General features: G+C 41.4%; 1 protein-coding gene across 2 annotated transcripts in view; it reads right to left on the bottom strand.

Annotated features, from left to right (window-relative positions):
- Positions 1-26,561, bottom strand: part of ASIC2 (acid sensing ion channel subunit 2) — a 726,112-nt gene that overhangs the window by 59,247 nt on the left and 640,304 nt on the right. The window lies entirely within an intron of this gene.

The following is a 26,561-nucleotide window of genomic DNA, read 5'->3' as shown; positions in this document are numbered from 1 at the left end:
AGAAGCACTATCATTGAGTCATGGAAGGACTTGGGTCTCTAAGCAGCTGTGTAAAGCATCAAACATCCTCTAATAATCCATGGTGAAATAGAGCTCTGTGTGTTGGCACCATCTGCAATATCTCTGTTGTCACTCTTTTGTATCTTCAAGCCTTGAGCAGGATGGTGTGAGGCAGGACTTGGAAGAATTACTTGTTCAGACAACAACTTCAAGAATCCTCCAACCCAAATGAAACAGTAATCTTCTTGCGTTCTGGATATGTAATAAGGGAACCTTCTACCACCGTTATAAGTCTACCATATTACCCGGGACCATGATTTCACAAAAACTGTCCAGACCCTCCTAGAAAGCCACAGCTTTGATGTGGAGTTTCAAGGCAGGAAAAGTAGATGGAGGAGGCAAAAAAATGGTTTACTCTAAGGCAGTGTTCTTGCACCAACCTTGTTTAACATCTTTACTCACAATTGGCCACCGCCACAACTCACAAAGAGCATTATATATGCTGATGAACTTGGATTAACAACACAAGCAAAAGTCTTTGAAGCAGTCGAAAATCAACTTACTAATAAGTTGAAAGATCTCTCCAGCTACTACAAAGATAACTTTAATGGCAAGCCTGAGCCTTTGGAAAAACGATAGTGTCTGGCTTTACTCAGGGGCTATCTATATACCTTCTGTTAAGATTCAGACCCTTAACACACAGAGGCACTGTAGGCAAGGTGAAAAGATAACCAAATGAGTTTACTGTAAACAAGATGAATGAAAGGTTAACGCCACCTGGGACTATTATAAGGTAACTAAAAACAACACATGACAAAAGGAGATTTTGCTGGCTGCAGTCATCTCTCTGGAGTCTTCTGCCTCTGTGTCCAATTCTGGGCACCACAATTGAAGAGAGATCTTGACAAACTGGAATGTGTCCAGAGGAGGGCAGCTAAAATGATCAAGGGTCTGGAGAACAAGCCCCATGAAGAGAGGCTTAAAGAGCTGGGCATGTTTAGCCTGAAGAAGAGAAGGCTGAGAGGAGATACGATAGCCATGTATAAATATGTGACAGGAAGTCACAGGGATGAGGGAACAAGCTTGTTTTCTGCTTCCCTGGAGACTAGGACACGGAACAATGGCTTCAAACTACAAGAAAGGAGATTCCATCTGAACACGAGGAAGAACTTCCTGACTGTGAGAGCTATTCAGCAGTGAAACTCTCTGCCCCGGAGCGTGGTGGAGGTTCCTTCTTTGGAAGCTTTTAAACAGAGGCTGGATGGCCATCTGTCAGGGGTGATTTGAGTGCAATATTCTTGCTTCTTGGCAGGGGGTTGGACTGGATGGACCATGAGGTCTCTTCCAACTCTTTGATTCTATGATTCTGTGGTGCAAAGCGATGGTTTACAAGCTATAGCTTATACCCTCTCACAATCTTCTTTCTTGTGAACTATGCATACATTGCACTTGGTGAGTTCTCATGGTTATGCGTATCAGAATGTTGCTGCATGAGCTGCAACCCTAACATATATGTGGCCCTTATCTCACATACTTTTACCACCTGATGACTCTTATCCTTTAAAGATTCATTAGCATCCAGCTTAGAGCAATATTTTATGGAAATGAAAAGTTTATATGCTAGTTAATGATATTAGTGGACATTATTTCATCTACTTATTTAGGGTACTAAGCAATCTCCACTGTGTACTTGAGAACGTCTTTCAAAATGCATTTGATTTTTTTCCCTTTAGTCTCATATACTAATTATGAGACTACAAAATTAGTCAAAAATCAACTTAAAATGTGGGCTGACTCATCCATGGGTCAAGGGAGGTACTGTAACTTAAGTTCACCAAAATAGCAACCATTCCCTTCTCTGGGTAGAGTGGCAAAAGGAGAGAGCTTTGTCTGTCCCAGGAGAACCTAAAAGAAGCATTGACCCTGTCTACTTTCTCTGCCATAGTGCTGCTTCTGGCCTTTTTGAATGCCTGAATGGAAAAATTGAGACAGCAATGGTGACTCTTTGCTGCTTCCCCTCAAAGGAATAACTATTTATCCATGAGTAATATCAAAATCCAACATTTTGGCTCCCAAATCTACCCTTGGCACACATGAGGTCAACTTATAAGTAGGCAGCCCCCAAATTACAAACAAGATAGGTTATGTAGTTTTGTTCTTAAGTTGAATACGTATCTAAGTTGGAACAGGCACATTTTTAAAGTGTAACTTCAGTCTACCTACCTATCCATCTATATAGGAAAGGATTAACACCCCTGTGGAGTTTGTTTTGTTCTCTGTGTCCCTGTTGAGAAGATTTCACTTCACTTCCTCTCCCTGTGGTAATTGGATTTTTGCAAAAATTGACTTGTGGAAACAAGAATTGGAGACAAAGCTTCAGTGGAGATACCTTTTCCCCATGACAACTCTTTCAGGAAGGAATTTCCATTCTGGGGGGTAGATTTAGTCATGGGCCTGAAATCTGTCCAGGCCCCGGCGCATAGACCCAAAGCTTGCACCCAGTAAAGATTTCTGGAAGTAGCTTAAGATTACCTTGCCTGTTGTGAGGAACAATCTGGTTCAAAGACTTCAGTTAAATTTACTTGCTTGTTAGAGGCTTCGTTAATTGAGGTATACCTGTATTATCATGGCTAGAGATAAAGTCAGACACTGGAGTAGGCAATCATTAGGTCACCCCCCCCCCCCCCACAAAAAAAACACACCTTGGTATATAAGTTATGATCAAGATTAGTGCTCCTACATCTATATAACATGCTTATCTATCCAAATGCATCTCTTCCTATGAACCTTCTAGGAAGATGAGATTGTCTGAGAAGGTCCTGCTTTCGATCCCACCTGCCTCACAGGTGCGTCTGGCGGGGACAAGAGACAGGGCCTTCTCTGTGGTGGCCCCTCAGCTGTGGAACTGCCTGCCTAGGGATATTAGATTGGCTCCTCCCTCCTGACCTTTTGGAAAAGAGTGAAAACCTAGATCTTCGAGCAAGCATTTGGAACTTCAGCATGACCAGATAGACGCAAATTGGAATGTGAACATGGAACAGCTAAGACGATGCAAATGGTTGAGGAAGACATAGTTTTATAATTTTTATTGTTTTTATTGGTTCTATGGTTTTTAAATGTTTTATGATGCATTTTTTTGCTTTTAATTGATGTATTTATATAAGGCATCTAATTGTTGCCAATTTGTATGCCGCCCTGAGTCGCCTTTGGGCTGAAATGGGTGGGATAAAAGTAATGTAAATAAATTAAATAATAAATAATAAAATATGACAATGGCAGATGTGAGGCATGTGCTGTCCTCTGGATGCTGTTCAACTACAATTCTCATCATAATTAGCAGGGACAGGCAAAGGTGATTGATGCTGGGGGATGCAGTCTCAATAAATTCTAGAGATCCACAGATATCCTTAGTTATGGTATTGTTTGGGCTTTTGAGAGCGGGTGATGAGATCTGCTAAGCACAGACTATTGAGATGAATTGGGCACTACATGTCTTTTTAAAAAGGCATCATTTTTATTTTTGAACTCACAGAACAAACAGCTAATGAGATAACCAGATGGCTGTTTTGCTCAAAAGAGGGGGAAAATAAAATTATAAAAAGCACAGCATGGCAATCCTATCAAGCAAAGTGTCACCAAGTATAATTTCTAAGGTCAAAATGTTACCCAAGTTGTCATTTAAAACAAAAAATGGGAGAAATAGGCATTACTGTTCCAATAATCTTCTGTGCTCCTTGCAATCTATCTTTCACCTCGCAAGGCTATACCAACTGTGCTAGCATAATTTTTTGGGCCATTCACTTTATGACTGTTAAAAGCTAAATACTGTGAGGGCAACAAGTCCACAACCTCAGGCCTTGCTCTACTTTTCCTCTCTTGGTATGTTTAATAAGAAATCTGGTACAAAGCTTGGGAGAATTTATGCATTTGGGTTGCTGCAAGTTTTCCAGGATATTTGACCATTTTCCAGAAGCATTCTCTCCTGACGTTTCATCCACATCTCTGGCAGGTATCCTCAGAGGTTGTAAGGTCGGACTTCACAATCTCCGAAGATGCCTGACATAGATATGGATGAAGTGTCAGGAGAGAATGCTCCTAGAACATGGTCATACAGCCTGGAAAACTCACAGCAACCCAGTGATTCCATGCACTAAAGCCTTCAGCAACACATTTATGTATTTGTTCATGACCATTTACTGGGTGGTCCTAATGAATGTATTACAACTATGCCAGAAATACAGCTTAATTGTGTAACGTTAGAAAACGTTGATCATTTCCACTACCTTGGCAGCCACCTCTCCACAAAAGTCAACATTGACACTGAAATACAACACTGCCTGAACTCTACGAATTCAGCATTTTTCTGAATGAAGTTGAGAGTATTTGAGGACCAAGCTGCTTGTTTATAAAGCCATTGTCTTCCCAACCCTGCAATATACCTACGAAACGTGGACTATCGACAAATGTCACATTCAATTCCTGGAACGATTCCATCAGCGCTGCTACAGAAAAATCCTGCAAATCTCTTGGGAAGACAAGCATACAAATGTCAGCATGCTGGAAGAAGCAAAGACCACCAGCACTGAAGCAATGCTCCTCTGCCATCAACTCTGCTGGATGTTGTATGAATGTCCAATCACCGTCTCACAAAGCAGTGACTATACGCCCAATTCAAGAATGAGAAAAGTAATGTTGGCGGACAGGATAAGAGATTTAAAGATGGGCTTAAAGTCAACCTTAAAAACTATGGCATAGATACTGACAATTGGGAAGCCCTGGCCCTTGAGCACTCTAACTGAAGGTCAACTGTGACCAGCAGTGCGGCAAAATTCAAAGAGGCATAAGTGGCGGGTGAAAGGGAGAAACGTGCCAAGATGAAGGTGCATCAAGCCAACTCTGTCCAGGACTGCCTTCCACCTGGAAACTGATGTCCTCACTGTGGGAGAATATGCAGATCAAGAATAGGGCTCCACAGCCACCTACAGACCCACCGTCAAGACACTGCACTTGGAGGACCGTCATCCTTGGGCTACAAGGGATCACCTAAGTAAGTAATGCGCTGTTTTGTTTTATTTTAATCATCAGAAAAATGTCTCAATTGTATGGATGAAATCCACAGCTTATGTTAAGAGTAGTGGGCTTTTTGTTTGACAGCTAAGTACTTACATTAGGGTGGGTGGGGGAGGGGGAGGAGGAGAGGATACACAACATTTATCCCAACTATCTGCACTTATAAACAAGAAAAGAGGCAAAAGCTAGCCACTTTTTGCTCACTAAGTCTTGAAATCTTCCTAATCCTACTGTCTTTGGTAATTGCTTCCTCAATTATTCCACATGTGTTTCTGACAAAGGCTGAATCATCATCATCAACATCATCATCATCATCATCATCATCATCATCATCATCTAACAACAACAACAACAACAACTAATAATAATAATAATAATAACCATAACAACAACAACAATAATAATCTTTATTTTAGCCACCCTATCTTCCCGGGGCGGCTCAGGGCAGTTTACACATACAAAGGCAAGCATTCAATGACTGACATATGCCAAAACATGACAGCAATAAAACATACTACAGAATAATAACAGCATTATATTAGGTTCTTGTGGGTTTTTTCAGGCTATAGAGCCATGTTCTAGAGGCATTTCTCCTGACGTTTCGCCTGCATCTATGGCAAGCATCCTCAGAGGTAGTGAGGTCTGTTGGAATTAGGACAATGGGTTTATATATCTGTGGAATGGCTGGGGTGGGGCAAAGAGCTTTTCTCTGCTGGAGCTAGGTGTGAATGTTTCAACTGACCACCTTCATTAGCATTAGAAGGCCTGGCTGAGCCTGGGAAAATCTCTTGCTGAGAGGTGTTAAGATGGGCCTGGTTGTTTCCTCTCTGTTGTTTTGCTGTTGTAATTTTAGAGTTTTTTTTAATACTGGTAGCCAGATTTTGTTCATTTTCATGGTCTCTTCCTTTCTGTTGAAATTGTCCACATGCTTGTGGATTTCAATGGCTTCTCTGAAACAACCAGGAAACAACCAGGCCCATCTTAACATGTGACAGCATTCTGCTTTACAAAGGCTACTACTTGATGGATGTGTATATGTACTTTCTTTTTGTTGACTAATGACCATATGATTTTCACTGGGTTTTCTTAGACAAGGAATACGCAGAGGTTATTTTTCCAGTTCCATTCTCTCAAATCTAACCTACAAAATCTGGTATTTGCTGGCAGTCTCACATCTAAGCACTAACTAGGACTGACCCCACTTACCTTCCAGAATCCGATGGGATCTGGTGTCTTTGGAGTATTTGGGCTCTTTGTTCCTTGATACATAACCTTTATAGGGCAACCCTGGATGTCTTGAGATACTCAACAGTCAAAGACTGATGCTAATTCAAACTCATTAAGAAGCCAGCTGGAGGCAAATGTCATGCTTAAACACAACCACACTGCTGTTGCTCCTTAGCAGACAGGGAGCCCCCTCTCTTTTTCCTCCCTTCCCAAATCCATTCCAGTTTATTGCTCTTGTTCTCTCCTGCTGTTGTAAGGAGGAGGCAGATATGACGTGACACCCCCCATTTGCAAAGATTAATTTTGCATCCGCATTAATGAAATAATTTTTGAACAAATGCATAGCATGGATCCTCATCATCTTTCCAAAATTGCAAACGAGGTTTTTATTTTAATTAATAGAGATGCTGAGCTTCTGTTTTTCGTGGCACGGAATGTTAATGTTTTAAATGTCCTTTAGGGTAGGGAACATGAAGACCCGATAAACTGAGCTTCTCAACCGTGGTTTCTCATCTAAAAATCAGGGTGAGAGGTCAGCAGGGGCAACCACTTGGTTTAACCTATGGCAGAGTGAAGTGATTTAAGGGCAACGTGAAAGGAAAAGAAATCATTATTTTACAACTGTATTTTTATGCCTAGAATGGGAGGAGATGCGTGATTTTGTGCCAAAGCACATGAATTGTGTGTCTGCTTTGGGTTTGCATCCACAGGGTTTCCACCTGACTGTTCCTTCTGAGGCAGCAACATGTCTTGATCTGTCCTTGGGAATTGAGAGAAGGGGGTTAATCTTTCATAATAATTATTCATCCCCCAGGAACCATAGTTCAGGGATGGAAGGAACCTGGGGATACTTTCATCACCCTTACGGAGAAGATTAATCACTCTTGCCGAGAATGACATTAAAGTGTCATAAAAGCAATGTAACTTTGCATTGTACTGATACCTTGGGAATAATAACAACCTGTCTTGCAGTCTTCTTCCAACAATGAATTAATTAATTATTGTAAAAAAAAAGCCCGAATTTTGAAACATTCTACTATTAGGGAACCATTTCAGCACTGCCATCTGGATGCTAAGAAACCCATGTGCATTAGGAGTTTTAAGTATGTTTGTGCCACAAATGTCTGTTATTACTCTTGCAAGACCATTCAGAATGTGTGTGTATGTGTGTGGGGGGCTTTTGAATGAGCAATGTAGCAGCGGGTTTCCCCCTCTTTATTTTAAATGCGAGTGTGTCGTTGTGGGGTAGAAGAGAAAATCACAACACTCTCTACAGTCTCCTGGTACAGCCTCATGGGGGTGAGCCAGCTTGCACATGAAAATGGAAATACACTGATTGCACTGTGAGGCAGCAAGCATCACTTTGGTTGCTCTGAGCCTTTTTTTACCCTGGAAAGAAAGAGGAAATAATACTGGGAACCTCATAACTATGAAAAGCTGCCACCACAACTTTTCTGAAATCCAACCCCTCTTCCCTGCTATGAGGATGGAATCATTTACAGGCTTTCTGTTTGAAAAAATGGAATAGTTCTAGCATTTCTGGTATATGTTGTAGATCAACCAGAGGCTGATACTTTAACTGATGATTTAGAGCAGTGATTCTCAACCTGTGGGTCCCCAGATATTTTGGCCTTCAACTCCCAGAAATCCTAACAGCTGGTAAACTGGCCGGGATTTCTGGGAGTTGTAGGCCAAAACACTTGGGGACCCACAGGTTAAGAAGGTCAGCTAAGATTTAGAGAGTAATGTGAGCTTTCCCATGGGATAAAGTGATGGGCTTTCAAATCTAGAAAATGATGGTTCTCTCTGTGAGAAAACTGGCTTAGAAAGTGAAGGACCTCAAGGGCATTCAGGGGAGACAGAAGTAGCAACAGAAGATAAGGAATCAAGTGAAGAGCTGAGCAATGGAGATCAACGAAAGTCTTCATTTACAAATCAGAGCTGAAATTGATTGTGTCATTCAAAGAAATTACATTGGAAAGTTGTGAAGGAAATTCATGGGAAACGGAATGATTTCATGGGCCTCTTTAGACAACAAGCTCTTTATCTTAAGGTCATTTCAGGAAACACTTCTTTAGAGTGTAAAGTTAAACCTGAGTTTTCTTGTTCCTGGTTCAAGTCAAGCTTTGATTTTGGATTTAATATATCCTGGAAGTTTTCCATGTTAATGTTCATATTTTCCAATTTTACTAGTTATACCTTCTGGATTGTGGACTTACACTATATCTGTGATTTCTGGTTGTTTCTGGACCATCACATTTGGAACTTTATGAGACATTTGGATTATTGTCTGGTTATCACCTGTGGCAAAACCTTTTTGAATTATATATCTTCATTATTTCTGATTTTATCTGCTTTTTATATGTTTTTCCAATAAACCTTTTGCTTACCATATTTTCCGACGTACAAGACAACAGGTCGTATAAGACGACGCCCAACTTTTCAAGATGAAATACAGAGTTAGATATATACTCGCTATATAAGACTACCCCTCTTCCAATGCTATGCCCATTTAGTCACAAGAAATCCCAAGTACAAGTCTTGTCAATACGGGGCGAGGGAGGGAGGAAAAGGGCAGAGGGCGCAGGAAAGAGGAGTAGCAGGCCACATTGCCACGGAGACTGGCCAGGGGTGGTGCCCCACTGGGCTGTCCCCATCGACCCCATTGCTCTCTCCGCTCTACTTTCATGGCCCTTCTCTGCTCCCGCCGCTCTCCTCCTCCGAAGGCCACCAGCTCCAGACTAGGACTCCCAGCAGACCCGGGCAGCAACGTGTCTTGGATGTGCCCGCTGAGGCATTCTGGGAGTCCAGGAACGATGAATCCCAGAATGCCTCAGTCCTAGTCCTAGTCCTAGTCCGGAGGTGCTTCCTTGGCCCTAAGCGAACCCTGTGGCTTTCAGAGGAGGAGAGCGGCGGGGGCAGAGGAGGGTCTTTTAGAGTAGCGGGGAGAGCGGCAGTGGCAGCGGGGACAACCCAGTGGGCCACCACCCTCGGCCAATCTTCATAGCAATGCGCCCTTCCTCCCTCCTCCTTTTCCTCCCTCAGGCCGCACCGCTAAGGGACTTAGATTTTATTCTTTTATTTTCTGTTATCATTATTATTATTTATTTTATACCCGGCATATTAGTCAACCCCCAAATTTTCATAAGATTTTCCAGGGTTAAAAAGTTGTTTGATGCGCCAGAAAATACGGTATATTCCTGGACTCTTGTGTGATGTGGTGGTCATAGGTGTTTCTAGGCCTGGAGTGCAACAGTGCAGTGCTGTTGTGTCACATTTATTCCTCCTATTATTTATTAAAACAAAGAATCTCAGCATTTATTAAAGGGGCCAGATGTAGAATTTGATACAGACTTTGTAACTTGACAAACCCCATCATAAAGCTGGTAAATTCCCACAACCACAGTGATCACTTAAGGACATAAGAATCCTACTGAATTAAAGTCTAATCCATCTAGCTGCATACTGTGAGAAAGAGAGTGCTGGATTAATCAGCCTTTGGTCGAAGCATTAGATGAAATGCCTATCTAGTCCAGCACTTTCTTTTCAACAGTGAACCCCTGAGAAGCTCAAATAGAAGTCATAAGGGCAATACTTTCTCTGCTGCTTTTTTTTGAGGGGTGGGGAGAGTAGAGGCAAAGCTGTGTTTTTCTATCTGCCTATACACTCTCCCTGTAGCACTGAAGCAAACAAGATTCAGATCAGCACACTACCTCCAATAGCATCATCCATGATCCTCTATATCAATTTTCAGCAATTGTTACCGGATGAAAAAGGTAATGAACTTAAAATGTCACTACTATATTCCTATGGCGGGCACTTTCTGCATGGATTAAAAAAAAGGTATCTCCAATGTGTATTATGGCGATTTTTACAATGTTGCCCTTCTTGCTTCTCCAAATTTTGTTCCTTGATAGGAGAGGAAATTGTTGTTCTGACTCAGGCGGTGAAATGTCTGGGGTCAGCCTTGTTGATTGTAAAAGGGAAGTAGACAAGCAAGGGGGTGGCAATGTGTTCAAGCTTCTGGCACTTTTCATTACTCTCCCTGGTTGTTGCATTGCAATAACAATGCTTAATTATTCTCACAGCAAGCTGAATATTTATAGGGGCTCATATAATATCCATGTAAATAACCAAATCAGGTGGTTATGATTGTTATGGATATAAATACTTGCTGCCGCCGGCTTTCAGAGATGAGACAGCGGAGATGAATTGCTGCTGAAATGTTGGAAGCTTGTTTGGATAAACACTGACATTTCTCAATCTCCCCCAGGGGTCCAGAATATGTACTGGGATTATATAGGATGGAACATGACAAAATGCGTTTTTTGGCATAAAACAAAGCTCCAAGGAGGCTTCCACAGTCGGTAGTCAGCCCTTTTCATTTCAGTTTGCTTTCACGCTTCATGTATCTAGTCCCTAGCAAAAGCTCACAATAATCAGGAGCCACATTAATTAGCTTCCATATATATATTATCAAATAAAGTAAGTCATATCCATTCCTGAGGGAAAATGGCAAATCCAACGGTCAGGCAAAAGATCAAAAGACTCATACACTATGACATGAAGGCTACAGACCTAAGCTTATATATGCAGAGCTCAGATTAATTTACCTTTAAGTAAATATAGTTAATATTGTACTGTTCAAGCCTTCCTGTGCTATTCACAGAAATCTGAAAATATCATTACAGTGAGCCCTTTGGATCAGTTATTTCCAGTCAATGGGAGATTGTCATGCCCCGTGTTAGAAAATCATGGTGACACAGACACACTGAAACGTGTGGATTCATGTCACTGCCATTTAATAAGATGGGGCGTGATAGTCCATGTCCTTTTGTAGCTGTGGCCAATCTTGGAACCGAACCGTCACATGCCCACTGTCATTTTTTGCCAGAATATAGAAAAGTGTTTAAAATTTGCCTTAACCTTGTGGCCAATAAATTAAAACAACTGAGATGTGGGGGGGGGGGGGGGGGACACCCTGTGAACTGCACCCTTATTATAAACCTAAGTTCTACAATGCAAGATGTTGGGACTTTTTCATTGACTCCAATCTGAATTTGTTAAACACTATCTTTTCATTGTCTTTCCACATGTTTCAAGATTTACATCCTTGTCCTGAAAATAGATTCCAGAACCCCAGGTCAAATTAATTCAGTATTTTTGGGTGAGGCACAAGTCTCCAGGATTTAACTGAACTAGGTGTTAATCAAAAACTGAAGTCCACATCACCTAACCCAGATGTAAATGGATGTTTGCCTTTTTGTTTGGAAGCCGCCTGGAGTACTCTCAGGGAGATAGGGTGGCCTATAAATAAAGTATATTTATTATTATTATTATTATTATTATTATTATTATTATTTGGAACACAACAAGGTGAGTTCACAGCAGACAAGATCACTCTACTGGCTGTTGTATTGGATCACACGTCGGACACTTCACAAGTGTCTAGGACTGTGTGATGTATCGGCAAATAATGTGTGCAGATCCCAGTACTGTGGCCTTCTGCAGCTGGCAGATGGTAATTTTGGCAGCGCCAATTGTGTTTAAGTGCAGGCCAAGGTCTTTAGGCACTACACCCCATGTGCCGATCACCATTGGGACCACTTTTACTGGCTTGTGCCAGAGTCTTTGCAGTTCGATCTTTAAATTCTCATATCATATCAGCTTTTCCAGTTGTTTTTCTTCAATTCTGCTGTCACCTGGGATTGCAACATCAACGATTCATACTTTTTTTTTTAACACAATCGTGAGGTCAGGAGTATTATGCTCCAAAACTCTGTCTGCCTGAATCCGGAAGTCCCAGTATAGTTTGACGTGCTCATTTCCTGTAACTTTTCCCGGCTTGCGATCCCACCAGTTCTTTGTCGCAGGCAGGTTCCAATGAGTCATCTGAGCAACGGTGTTATGCCTCTGCATGTAGTCTGTCTGCACGATCTTCTTGCAGCAGCTGAGGATGTGATCTATTTTTATCTGCTTTCTTGCAGAGTCTACATTTGGAATCATCTGTCTACTTTTCAATTCTGGCTTTGATGGCATTTGTTCGAATGGCTTGTTCTTGGGCTGCCAGAATCAGGCCCTCCGTCTCATTTTTTGAAGTTCCATTTGTGAGCCACATCCATGTTTTTTCTTTGACAGTTTTGATCTCAATTTTCCCCAGGAAAAATTAATAATAATAATAATAATAATAATGTTTTGTACTTCAACTCACAGAATCCCTGATAGTTAGCTATGCAAGTTAAAGAGTTGATGTCAAAACACCTACTATTATATTAACTTTATTTATACCCTGTCTTTCTTCTTGTAGGGACTCAAGGTGACTAACAATCCACACTTTGGTCATAGATTTAAAAATCTAGGGAGTCAAATGCTCAGAGAGCCATCACTTCCTACATCATCATGTAGGAAGTGAGGTCTTTCCCAATCTGACACTCTCCAGATATGGAAGACTACTAGTTCCATCATCCTCACCCAGCATAGCAGCACAAGTTTAGGGAAGGCTGGACCTAGAAAAACCTGGTTGGCTGACTCTGAAGATAGGAATGCTAGACTGGACAGGAATGTTGCTCCTAAATTCCCAAGTTGACCACAGCTCCCTTTCCAAGTTCCTGATTCTTGTACAGCTGCCTCTCCTCCACTCCTTTTCTTTGCTTTGTGGTCTCCCTGCTCGCTGTTTCCTGCCAGAATTATTTTATTCTCCTTTCGAGCCAGCTGCTCTCACACAGCCCCTGAAGCATCTTTCCAGAACTGTAGGTGAAAGCCTCTCTGTGCATTCCTACCTTAGCCTTGCTGTTTGGACCAGTTTCCCTGACCCATAGGCTACATCCTTCAGAGGTTGTCCACTCCCCCTGATACTCCCTTTCCCCAAAGCCTCCTCTGTCCCTTTTTTGTTGCATCTCACTCCAGTTTCATGCTAATTCCAGCTTCCCCTGATACACTCCCTCCCTAGAGTTGAGGAAGATGCTTCTTGATGCTAACAGCCATCTCCATGGCAACTTTCTCAGACTCCCTCCCCAACCCTTGGACCAAGAGACACAGCCCTTCCTCGTTGCCAATTATGAGCTCTCTCCCCGAACAGTGGCTCCCACCCACCCTCCACATCTTTGTCAATGTTCTCCCTGTGAGACAGAGTTGGGCGGCTGCCTGGGGCCTCACCCTCCTTTTCCTGTTACCACGCAAATCCATCACTGTCGCCAACCTTGTTCTCAGCAGCTCGTTTTGAAAAAAGGCAATCAAGAGTTACAAACCCTGGTACTGCTGGCAGCTCACAGCGCAAATCTGGCCAAGAATGTGGTTGCTGGCTTTTGTGAAGCATCCTCCAACGCAACAAGTCTGAGAAGAAATATTACATATTCTGGGAAGAGATGAGGGTACGCAAGCTCACCTGAGAGCAGGTCTACTGCCCCCAGAAGCTCCCTGAAACATCCAGGTTTCGCTCATGGCCCCAGTTGTTAATGTAATCTGTTACCTAGAGTTTAAGGACAATCCCCATAATCTTTCAACCAACAAGGCAGAGAGTCTGAGAGTTGTAGTCCAATTAGGTAACTTGTAAAAGTTTCCATATTGGCCGTTTGCATTAAGCTTTCCAGGAAAGACACAAAAGCTTCTCAACCCTTTCTCTTCTCTAATTCTTTATCCTCCTGAAGAATTCATTTTTCCCATTGGCCCATAGAATCATAGAGTTCGAAGAGACCTCATGGCAGGCATGTAGCCGGGGGGGGGGGGGGGGGGGGTCGGGGGGCTTCAGCCCCCCCCCCCCAAATTCTCATGGTGGTTCGCGAAAAGGCCTTACTGGTGCATTACTTAAACTGTTATGTTTATTCATATCATGATCTGATCACTATACTCAATATATCCCATATGCATGGGGGTATTGGGGTAATGATAAAAAAAAGTTTGCTAGGGTAGACCCTCTTTCACTCAGACTCAGCCCCCCCGAAACTCAGCCCCCCCCGAACCCGCCCTGTAAGAAATTCAGCCCCCCCCCCCCCCGAAACGAAATCCTGGCTACGGGCCTGCCTCATGGGCCATCCAGTCCAACCCCCTGCCAAGAAGTAAGAAAATTGCATTCAAAGCACCCCCGACAAATGGCCATCCAGCCTCTGTTTAAAAGCTTCCAAAGAAGGAGCCTCTACCACACTCCAGGGCAGAGTTCCACTGCTGAACAGCTCTCACAGTCAGAAAGTTCTTCCTAATGTTCAGGTGGAATCTCCTTTCTTGTAGTTCGAAGCCATTGTTCCACGTCCTAGTCTCCAGGGCAGCAGAAAACAAGCTTGCTCCATCCTCCTTATGACTGTCTCTCACATATTTATACATGGCTATCATGTCTCCTCTCAGCCTTCTCTTCTTCAGGCTAAACATGTCCAGCTCTTTAAGCCACTCCTCATAGGGCTTGTTCTCCAGACCCTTGATCATTTTAGTTGCCCTCCTCTGAACACATTCCAGCTTGTCAATATCTCTCTTCAATTGTGGTGCCCAGAATTGGGCACAATATTCCAGATGTGGTCTAACCAAGACAGAATAGAAGGGTAACATGGCTTCCCTGGATCTAGGCACTATGCTCCTATTGATGCAGGCCAAAATCCCATTGGCTTTTTTGCCACTGCATCACATTGTTGGCTCATGTTTAACTTGTTGTCCACGAGGACTCCAAGATCTTTTTCACATGTACTGCTCTCGAGCCACACGTCCCCCATTCTGTATCTTTATATTTCATTTTTTCTGCCTAAGTGGAGTATCTTGCATTTGTCACTGTTGAACTTCATTTTGCTAGTTTTGGCCCATCTCTCTAATCTGTTAAGCTCATTTTGAATTCTGCTCCTGTTTTCTGGAGTATTGGCTATCGCTCCCAATATGGTGTTGTCTGCAAACGTGATGATCCTGCCTTCTAACCCTTCATCTAAGTCATTAATAAAGATGTTGAACAGGACTGGGCCCAGGACGGAACCCTGCAGGACTCCGCTCGTCACTTCTTTCCAGGATGAAGAGGAAACATTGGTGAGCACCTTCTGGGTTCGTCCACTTAACCATGATGTCAGCCACACAGTCTCTTTCCAAATATCATATGCTACTCTAAACACTGTATATGCATAATGAAAGGCTACCAATGTAAACCTTTACCTATTTTATTCCCACATGAAACACCAAATATTTTCCATTTTTTTCACCTGCTGGGTGAGATTATGATCTTTTTCTGCACTGTCCAATGATTTTCTCATTTTGTAAATTTTTGGTTGTTGCAAAAACAACTTATTTGAACAAAACACACCCCATTTTGTATATAGAAACCATTGTTTTTCACTTGTGAGAATGGCAGCATATACATTAAATAAGGAAATAGACTAAAAGAATATTTTTCTATTTCTCCGAAAGACTGGCTACATGAGCCTATGAGAAGCATTTTTCTTGCTGATGTTATGGTCTCAAAAATGCTTTTTGCACTGTGTATTCAGTTGGCAGAAAATGGAAGGAATGCATGCAAATCCAATGGACAGGGAAGAAAACAAAACTGAAAATCAAAGAGCCCCAAAGGGTGTTTTCGTGCAAAGCCCTTTTCCTGCTTCAATCAGAACTACACAGGAGGAAAAAGAGGACATGAAACACACAGAGAAGAAATCTTTCAAGCTGCAAGCCAAGGATATTATTGGCAAATGCCACTTTGAATTATAATGATAGGGGAACATGTAACTCAAGTCACATGAATAAAAGCAATAAAACTTCACTATACCTTCTGCTTTCTTGAGGAAAACCATTCTTCTCCTCTGCTGTTAAAGCCATTTCCCTCAAACCCACTTTATTCCTAAAGGCACTTTTGAATTTCTCTAATTTCAGCTTGCTGGAACTTCTCAACTTTCCACTATTTCAACCTGACAACTCTGAACCTGATCTACCTTGCCCATTTTTATCTTTTCCACTTTCTACAGATAAGTGATAATAAATACATGATCCTATGTCTTGCTACTGGTGTTAATGGTAAATGCTCCAAACTCCAATCATCCTGCAATTCCTATCACAATAGGATTTCTTCAACACCTTCCTATTGTCACCATACGGAGCCAGGAAATATCTGCAGCACCCAACAGCAAAATGGCTGTGATGTCCCAGAATGTTCACAAACATCCCAATTGTAAACTGGCACTTCTCTTCTTTACACGTTAAGACTACTATCTTAAATGTATGTACCTACGAATAAATATAAGGTCGGGACTCTTTTATCCAATATGTTTAGGCCAAAAGTGTTTGGGATTTTTTTTAAAAAATGAGTATCTATATCTGCATATATAGTAATGCAGATATAGAATGGGCAAAAGGAAGAGGGGCCGACCAAGGGCAAGATGGATGGATGGCATCCTTGAAGTGACTGGACTGACCTTGAAGGAGCTGGGGGTGGTGACGGCCGACAGGGAGCTCTGGCATGGGCTGGTCCATGAGGTCACGAAGAGTTGGAGACGACTGAACGACTGAACAACAACAATAGAATGGGCCACGGTGGTGCAATGGGTTAAACCCTTCTGCTGCTGAACTGAAGGTTGGCTGAACTGCTGACCTGAAGGTTTGCTGAACTGTTGGCAGTTTGAATCAGCGAGATGGAGTCAGCCCTTAGCTCCTGTCAACCTAACAATTCGAAAACATGCAAATGTAAATAGATAAATAGGTACCACTTTGGCGGGAAAAGGCAAAGAGACACTCACAGGCAGGCTCCTTGGCTTGAAAACGGAGAAAGCACCTCCCCAGAGTCAGAGATGAGCACCACCTCCAGAAGCCAGAAATGAAAGGAGAAGCCTCTGCCTTTGTTTGTGTTTATCTGTCTACCTATGTATGTAAATCCTGTAATCTGCTTTGAGTCCCCTAGGGGAGAAGGGCAGAATATAAATAAAAGTGTATTATTATTATCTCAGAAATGGAACTTAAGTCTAAAAGTAAAATACATTTATGCTTCCTAGGCACACATAGCACAAATGTAATTTTACATAGTATTTTAAATAATTTTGTGTCTGAAACAGTATTTCTGTACACTGAGCCATGAGAAAGCAAAGGTGTTACTGTCTCAGCCATCCAGGTGGACAATTTTGGAGTATTTTGTATTTTGGAATTCCAGGCAAGGGATACTCAATCTGTATTATTTAGCTCAGTGGTGTTTATTTCTATGTTAACATGCTTAGTATTGTGTTGTAAATATTCCCTAACTGTAGCCTATGTACAGAAAACAACTCAGGGCTCAGGCTACCCAACCTGGGAATGCCGTAACAAGATATCTGTGCATTTCCTACAGTGGAAATGAAAATACAGCCTGTTCTCAGCTTGAGCTCCTTTTCTTCACAAGGCCTATAAGTGCAGTCCAGAGCCATGACTCTTTGTATTGTTGTTAAAATGATCTTTTCCAAGCCTCAAATAAATAAAGAGGAAAAAAATCTCACTGTGCTTATGGGAAGCTAAGACAGCCTGAAGGTCTTGGAGAAGATTGGTGGGAGAAAGCGTTCCGGGCCAAAGCATGACTCAGTGTGAACAGGAGTGAGCTAAAGGGCAACATCACTTTGGCAACAGCGGCACCTCTTCAATTCAAGTGCACCAGAGAGATTCTGTGCAGATACCATCAAGACAGCTGAAATGTAAATGGCCATTGCAGAATATGGTTTTCCCCTTAGATACTGCTTTAATAAAAATAATAAATAGGCATATACATAGAGAATAGGTCTGTCAATGGCTATGACCTATCACAATGAACATATTTCCCAATTTAGAGGCAATCTTCTCTTGGTTAGCATATTCTAGGAGCCAACAACAGGAGAAAGCCATTACAGGAATGTGAAGTCTTCTGGATCACATCAAATGTCCACAAATCCAAAAATGGGCACAAGCTGTGGTTTCTGAAATGTGGCTTGAATCCAACCCCAATCCCTTGGATCTTTGGCTATCTTGGTTGAGAGGAAATATGAGCTAAAGGGTCTAACAACATCTGGGGGCCCATCATCCTGTTTCCAACAGTGGACAACCAGAAGCATCAAGGAACACCATGAATGGGACTCCCTTCCCTGCTCTTTTGCTTCTAGAACAAGCATTCAGAGGTTGCACTACATACCTATGAATCTTGAGGTTCCATATAAACTTTGTAACTCCCAGCAGATAGAGTTTGGAAAGATTCATGAAATTGCATGTCATCCTTGTGGAGAGACAATGCTAATCTTCAATGTATATCTACTGCTAGAACTCCTCTAATTCCACCTTTTCAAGGCATCTTTGGCAGTTGCCATTACCACATCTTGTGGTAGCAGACTCCGAGATTAATTATGCTTTTTAATTATGCATCACACGAAATACTTTCACATGATAAACTACTAATTTTACTAAATGTACTGCTAATTCTTCTAGATAACTGATCCAAGATCTTGTGTTTCATGAACAGCCAGGGAAATCACACTTTCTGAAACAGATACCTTTAATAAATCAATTACTTTTGTTACTTGTCTTTATGTTAACTTACCAACATTCTGAATCATACAGCTGGCTAAGCTTTGATACACTGGAGGATGCTGTATTAGATGGTCTCTGGTTGATTTTAAGCAATTTTCAACAGCTGGTGTCTCAAACCCAGGCACTGTTTGCATTAGCATCCATAGAGGACAACATCAAAGCCAACTCTGAGTATTGTAAGCATTGCACCATTATGTTTTCCTATAGGAATGTGAGCAATCATGTACACTCCCACAGAGAAAAGTTCATACAGTAGCTTTACTTATACTTTTATCTGTCCATTCTACCCAAAGACCTTATGCAACTTTTTCAAAGTTTAACCTCCCATGAGACTGTTCCCACATTCCACAGCCAGAGAGGATGGCCAATGACCTGGTACAATGGAATAATAGTCCATCCATCACTGATCATGGGAATTAGTCCAAACACCTCACTACCTCTGAGGATGCTTGCCATAGATGCAGGCGAAACGTCAGGAGACAATGCCTCTAGAACATGGCCATATAGCCCTGAAAAAAACCTACAACAACCCAGTGATTCCGACCATGAAAGCCTCCGACAATACACTTCTAGGGATTCTGGACCAGGAATTTAGTATGTAAGACGGATGCAGTATGTAGAGGGGAAGTTCTATTCCACTTATATAGCAACACTGAATAGTATACTTTCTGCAGCAATCACCTGGTGTAGGTCAGACTGAAAGATGAGGAATGATTTAGTTTTATGAGCCAGCAGAGACTTGAACCAAGCCTTCTTTGGTCCAGATCTAACAGCAATAGCACATTTCTTTATCAGTCATTCCATTTGGGTGTCACACATTACCATTACCAAAAATGGAAAATATGTGACTGTTGGGACTGCTGTGGTCATAATTAGGGCTTATGCTAGCCAAGGCTGATGGGACTTGTACTTCCCAAACATGTGGAGGGGATAATGTTCCCTTTTCTTCCTTAATGTGTACAATAAAAAGGGAAAGTATATTTCTGCTTCATTATAACAGAACCATCAGCTGGGGTCCTTTCCCCATACACAATTGTAATACTATGATTCAATTTTAATTGTCATGGCAACACCCCATGGGATCCTGGGATTTGTAGTTCGATGAGGCATTCGAACTCTGAGTAAATATCCTTTCTAAATTGCCAGTCACAACTAGACTGGAAACTATCACTATTTTTTCTTTAGCCACCCAAAGACTGTGGAATGACCTGCTAGAAAAGCTACAACAGCTGGATATGTTGTCTGAATTTAAAACTGCATGAAAGATAGATCACTTCTGTCTGACTTATCCATATGACTTTTAAATTATGATTTTTTAAAGCTATGAATGCTAAAGTATCCATTGTTTTTTCATGTTCCCCCTTCGTCTTGACTCATAGGAAGAAGATGGAAACATAATACTAATATAATATTTTGAGGGTCAGCCCTCAAAATATTTTCAGGTAAGAGACAGAGGTGGAACCTTCACCTTACCTCTCCTTAAATTAAAATCAGCAGACATTGTCTCATTTTCTGTGCTCTCTGATATGTTCGACAGAAAAGGTGCAACATCACTGACCTTTTCTCTCTGGGAAAACAAAGCTAATTGCCTGTATTTCTCTACTCATTAGGAAAAGGTCCAAGATGCAATGAGATGAGAGAACATTTGCACGCTCTCCTCTGGGTGACATCTTTTCCTGTTCTCTGTGAAGGTCAAGGGCAACCAAGGCTGGCTTACAGACAAGCTCTCAGGCCAACACGCTCCTTTTAGTCCTCCTCCCAGGGTTTATTTATCTGTCTGCCGGCTACTGCTTTTAAGGATGTTATTCATCTAGCTGGAGTTTTTATGTTCCCAGAAATATAAATCAAGAACCTTGTCACTTTTTTATGGCCACAACTAAATATTGCTACCTGGTAATGCAGCCTTTTAACATCATTTAAAAGAGAGCCGCGTCCTTCCTTTTGTGAGGTTGTTGGCGCCTGAGCAGAGGTTGTTTTATGGTGGAGTTTAATAGAGGAGCCCAAGATGAAGTTCTACTTAGGAAGCAGGGAACTGCCATAGAGATTTACAAGTGAAAGAGCCAGTTACCGGGGCAGAGAAGTCCACCACTCAGGTTGCAGAGCAAGGACAGATGCATGTGCAAGACACAAAGGAGGAAAATTAAAATAGTGGCCTGTATTAATCGTATAGTTCTATATATATTTACTCAGCTGTACTTTTTGAGTTCAATAGATATTACTCCGTAGTATATAACCAAATAATTGCAGCTTTATTTTTCAAGCTTTGGTCAAGCAAAGTGAGGTTTTTTGTTTTGTTTTAACTCCTTTGGCTTACTTTGTGTTACTTGTACATCCTCTATCCTATAGTTTGAAAGTAACACATTACAACTAGCAATGTGTTCGGTTTGGGGATGAACTGAAGAAGACAAAGAGGGCAAAAGATCATTCTTTTTAGGTTATGTAATACTAGATAAAATCTTTGAATTATTATATTTTTTCATGCAATAAGTGTTGGAAATAGCAACCTTCTCAAGCCTTCACTAGTTATTTGTTATATTCATAACAACAACAACAACAACAACAACAACAACAACAAAACTTTATTTATATACCGCTCTATCTCCCCAAGGGGACTCAGAGCAGTTTCCAAGTGACATAATCAATACATACATAATTCATAATTCAGATTGCTTACTGTATTGTGTATGTGTGTATTGGTATGCAATCTTACTTTAACTCTGTTGTGGGAGAGACTGCAGACCATGTGATCAGAACTGGGATTGTTCAGGACTCAGACTCCATTTTAGAACAGTTTGTTTTGGATTTCAGTAGGAATTGTATGCTTGGACTTCAGTAGGAACAGTATGCTAAGAGACTCCATTAAACTTTCAGACTGGACAGAGACTCTATTAGACTCTCAGAACAGAGAGATCCTTTGGACTATAGACTATTGATTCTAAGAAATATGCCCTGTGTTATCTACCCAGAGAAACTACTTCAAATCTATCTGTTACTGGATTGATATGCAAAGTACCTGTAGGCTGAATTCATGAAGTTTGAGAGTAAACGAACTATGTTACTTTTTAAAAAGTCTACTTATTTTTGTCTTTTGAGAGAATGACTTAAAGACAAATATATTTTAAGGGAGAGTAGATGTTTCTGGGCAACTAAAAGGAACACTTCTGAAACTCTGCTGAATATATGTTTGTGCATTGGTATATCTTTGTTCCTAACTGTTCAAAGACATATTTAGGATACCAGTTTAACAGCTGAGAAACCTAATTGCCTTGCATGAATAACATTTTCCCAAAAGATTATGACTCTAACAGGTCATGCTTTTACCAAGAAAATTTGGCATCATTTTTTCAAAAAGTTTATTACTTCTAACAAGGTCATGCCTTTCCAAAGATCATAAAATCTCCAAAAAATTATGGAGATTTCCATTTTCCAGAAATAAGTGTCATTCACACATTACTTCTTCTTGTTACTTTTGTTGAGTGAAAATTCTTTGGGGCATTTTGAAGGACATCTTTTCTGTTTCAAAACTTAAACCATTTTTGGATTCTGAGACACTGTCTTTCCTCAAAGAGTCTAAAAATAAATGAAAAGTGGAATGAAAGAACTACAAAATCATATAACTCAGGGGTATCCAAACTTTTTGTGAAGAAGGCCAGATTTGGTGAGGTGAAAATGTGTGGGGGCTGATCATTCAGCCCGACATTTGTTAATTATTAACATTAAATGTAAATGAATTATTCTATAAATAATAATAATAATAATAATAAAACTTTATTTATATTCTGCCCTATCTCCTCAAGGGACATTTCACCTGTAGCCTGACCAGAATACAGTAGCACTATCACATTTTTCCTACAATATTTGAGCTATTGGAGTGGGAATTCTGGGAAGCTATATGATGAAATATTTTTTAAGTAGATTTCTATAGTCTGAACATGATTGCAAAGTGCAGGTAGCAGCTCACTATATGAAGTACAGGATCACATCGTGACTTCTTCTTAATAGTACCTGCAGAATGGGTGTGATATTGTTGTTGCCTGCTATAGCATTGCACCTAATTTCCCGGACCCTCTAAAAATTGCCCAACCTTTTAATTTTTGCCTTGAAAAGGCAGGAATATATATATATATATATATATATGTGTGTGTGTGTGTGTGTGTGTGTGTGTGCGCGCGCGCGCGCACGCTACTGTGATTTTTTATGCTTATATTGCTTTGTTAATATATCTTCTGAGTGCCCTTGGGGAGATAAAGCAGTATATAAATAAAGTTATTACTACTACTACTACTACTACTAGCTGTACCCACCACGCATTGCTGTAGCCAACCTTCCCTCCCTCTTTCTCTTCTTTCTTTCTCTCCTTCCCTCCTTCCTTCCCTTTTTTCTTTCTCTCCTTCCTTCCTTCTCTTCTTCTTCCCTTCCTTCCCCACCCCCAACTTTTCTTTCCCTTCCTCTTTCTCCCCTTTCTTCCTTCTCTACCTATTCCTCGACTGCAACTCCCAGCAGTCCTCCTGATCGATCAATCTATCTATCTATCTACCTATCTATCTATCTCTATCTAATCTATCTATCTGGAGGATTGCTTGGAGTTGCAGTCCAGGAATAGGAACTTGGAAATATGCAGGGATTGGGATGCTCTTAAAGAAATCCAAGGAGAAGAAAGCTTGCATCTTGGAAACAGTGCATTTGGATCATCCTCCTCTCCTAAAGGGCCTGGTCTAGGGGATGATGGGAGCTGTAGTCCAGAAGGGAGTGTGAATATGCTATTGGGTATTTTGTTTGTTGGGGGAGTCATTTTTGCTCATGGCTGTAGCATCCTTTTGCTTTTTTGGCTTTTTACGTCCCTTCTCTTGTGTTTTTATGAGTGACGGCCACTTGTTGGCCTGATAAGTGTCTTGTTTCCAAATTTGGTGTCAATTTGTCCAGTGGCTTTTGAGTTATGTTAATCCCACAAATGAACATTATTATCATTATTCTGCACAGCAAGCAGTGTTCCAACTCAACCTCCCTAGTGTCAGAGAGGCATTATTGCCCCCAATGCAGCAGACCAAGAAAGGGGATAGGAACTGAAGCAGAAGCTAAGAGACCAGGCCCAAACTTGCCCAAACACAGCAAGCAGCAAGTTTTAGATCCACCTACTGCCTCTTGTGTTTTCAGAAGGGATTCAACTTACAGTCCTGAACCTTGCTTTTTACCCAGGGTTGATCAGGGAAAAAGGTGCTTTGAGGGCAACTAAAAAGATTCAAAGCTTCTCTATACCACATCTTGCTTGAGTAGATTCCATGCCCAACCCACTCTGTATTTTAACTCTAATATTTGGACACTTTCAACTCTCTTTTTTATCTTGTGCGCCAAGAGCCAAATTAAGTGTTGCTATGGTAACCAATATAGCTGATCCTCATTATTAAAATAAAACATGTGAAAGTGTTTGGATAGCGCTAAGCAGGTTGAGCACTTCACTTGTTCCACAGATTGTGCTGCTCTGACAATGAGGTTTGCCTCAGCCACAGAACAGGGAGCAAAGAACCCATTTGTAGCACTGTTTACAGAGCACAGCAATGTTGAGGGGTATAGCTCTTCGACCGCCAGAAGATCCAGAAGATCCAACCAGTCCATACGTCAGGAAATAAAGCTCAACTGCTCATTGGAGGGAAGGATAGTAGAGGCCAAGATGAAGTACTTTGGTCACATCATGAGAAGGCAGGAAAGCTTAGAGAAGAGAATTATGCTGGGGAAAATGGAAGGAAAAAGGAAGAGGGGCCGACCAAGGGCAAGATGGATGGATGGGATCCTTGAAGTGACTGGATTGACCTTGAAGGAGCTGGGGGTGGTGATGGCCGACAGGGAGCTCTGGCGTGGGCTGGTCCATGAGGTCACAAAGAGTCGGAAACGACTGAACGAATGAACAACAAGCACTTCACTTGTGCCACAGATTGTGCTGCTCTGACAATGAAGTTTGCCTCAGCCACAGAACAAGGAGCAAACAACCCATTTGTAGCACTGTTTAGAGAGCAGAGCAACGTTGAGGGGTATAGCTCTTTGAATGTCATGTGATTATCAGGACCAGGTCAATCAATGTGTCTTGTTGTACTATCTGCTACTCACAGCATTGTTGGGAATAGGCCAGTGATGTGGTCTGCACATAGTACTAGACTGCAAGTTTCATCACCACCTTCACTTATTAAACTGGCCATTGCTGATGAATGGGAAATAAAGTCATATATTCCACAGCTTTAAGAGCATGGAAGTTGGCTTCGACCAATAATGGTGTTAAGAATGAGAGACCTTCAAGATTTCCGATCATTAGCAATTCTATTCAAGGTTTACATAACTCCTGACTTGGAGAGTTCCTGGTTTGATAACTGCTTTGTCTGCTAAGAAGAACTCATAGCTTGAACAACTGCATTAAGAATCAAAAGACATGGAGGTCATTCCACACAAAAATTAAAATATAGTGCAGATTATATCCTTAGTGAGCACTTAGTATGGGCTGTTTCCCAACTGCCAGAAACCAACACCCAGTATCAGAATCGTCTTGAACTTATACCACCTAAAATCGTATTTTGAAAACTCAGAACAAAAGAGATACCACCTTGGTGAACCTTCTCATCAAACTGGGACCAAACGAGATACTGAAGATCTTTAATGAACATGGTTGTTGTTCCCTACCATGATCTTTAATGAACATGGTTGTTGTTACCTACCATGAAATCCGATTTGACTTATGGTGGTTCTAGGAATGGAAGACATCCAAGAGCGCAGATCAACAATAACCTAGTTCAGCTCCTGCAAAGTCAGGCTGTGACTTACTTGCTTGAGTCTATCCATCCACAGTGTAACTAAAAGTAAGGAAATTGCTGCGTGTATGTATGTGTATGCATATGTATATATGTGTGTGTGTGTATCCCTAAGAGAGCAAACAGCAGCTTGATGAAAGGCTGTGAAAGGACTGCATATGAAAATCGGGATGGGGAAAGAGATAAACTCACCCACAACTACAGTCTCATTTCTATCTAATCCCAAATACCTGTTCTGGCTGCTTTCAAAATAAATGCCGAGACATAGAAAAATCATGGCTCTCCATCTAATTTAGCACTTAGAAGCTGCTCAATATTCCTCAGCTTTGGTTGAGCAAAGCGCAGTGAAGCATGGTAAAAGAAGGGTCTGGCTTAAACCGAGGCAGATGAAAAATCGTGGCTCATTCATGAAGATCCTTGGGCAAGTAGCAATTTCTCAGCCCAGCCTACCTCTGTTGCCATTAAATTTTGCTATTAAATCAGCTTCACTAGAAAAGGGCAAGATAGAAGTGCAGTAAATAAAGAAAACATTTCTTCATCTTTCTTTTATTTTCTTTGTCTCACATTTTTGCATTTCCCATACCAGAAAAAATATTGTTCTTAACTGTATGTGTGCAACCCTGCTATATGCCTGCAAAACGTGGACTGTCTACAGATGTCATACGCAACTCCTGGAATGATTCCATCAGCGCTGCCTCTGAAAAAGCCTGCAAATCTCTTGGGAAGCAAAGACCACCAGCACTGAAGCGATGCTCCTCCACCATCAACTCCGCCAGCTGAGGAATATTGAGCAGCTTCTAAGTGCTAAATTAGATGGAGATCCATGATTTTTCTATGTCTCTGCATTTATTTTGAAAGCAGCCAGAATAGGTATCTGGGATTAGATAGAAATAAGCCTGTAGTTGTGGGTAAGTGAGTTTATCCCTTTCCCCATCCAGATTGGCCACAACGTCTGAATGCCCAATCACCGTCTCCCAAAGCAATTACTCTACTCAAGAA

The sequence above is a fragment of the Anolis sagrei genome, chromosome 6 (assembly GCF_037176765.1).
Source record: "Anolis sagrei isolate rAnoSag1 chromosome 6, rAnoSag1.mat, whole genome shotgun sequence".
Classification (NCBI taxonomy): Eukaryota; Metazoa; Chordata; class Lepidosauria; order Squamata; family Dactyloidae; genus Anolis; species Anolis sagrei.
The sequence above is the reverse complement of the archived record's forward strand: the minus strand, read 5'-3'. Positions and strand labels throughout refer to the sequence as shown.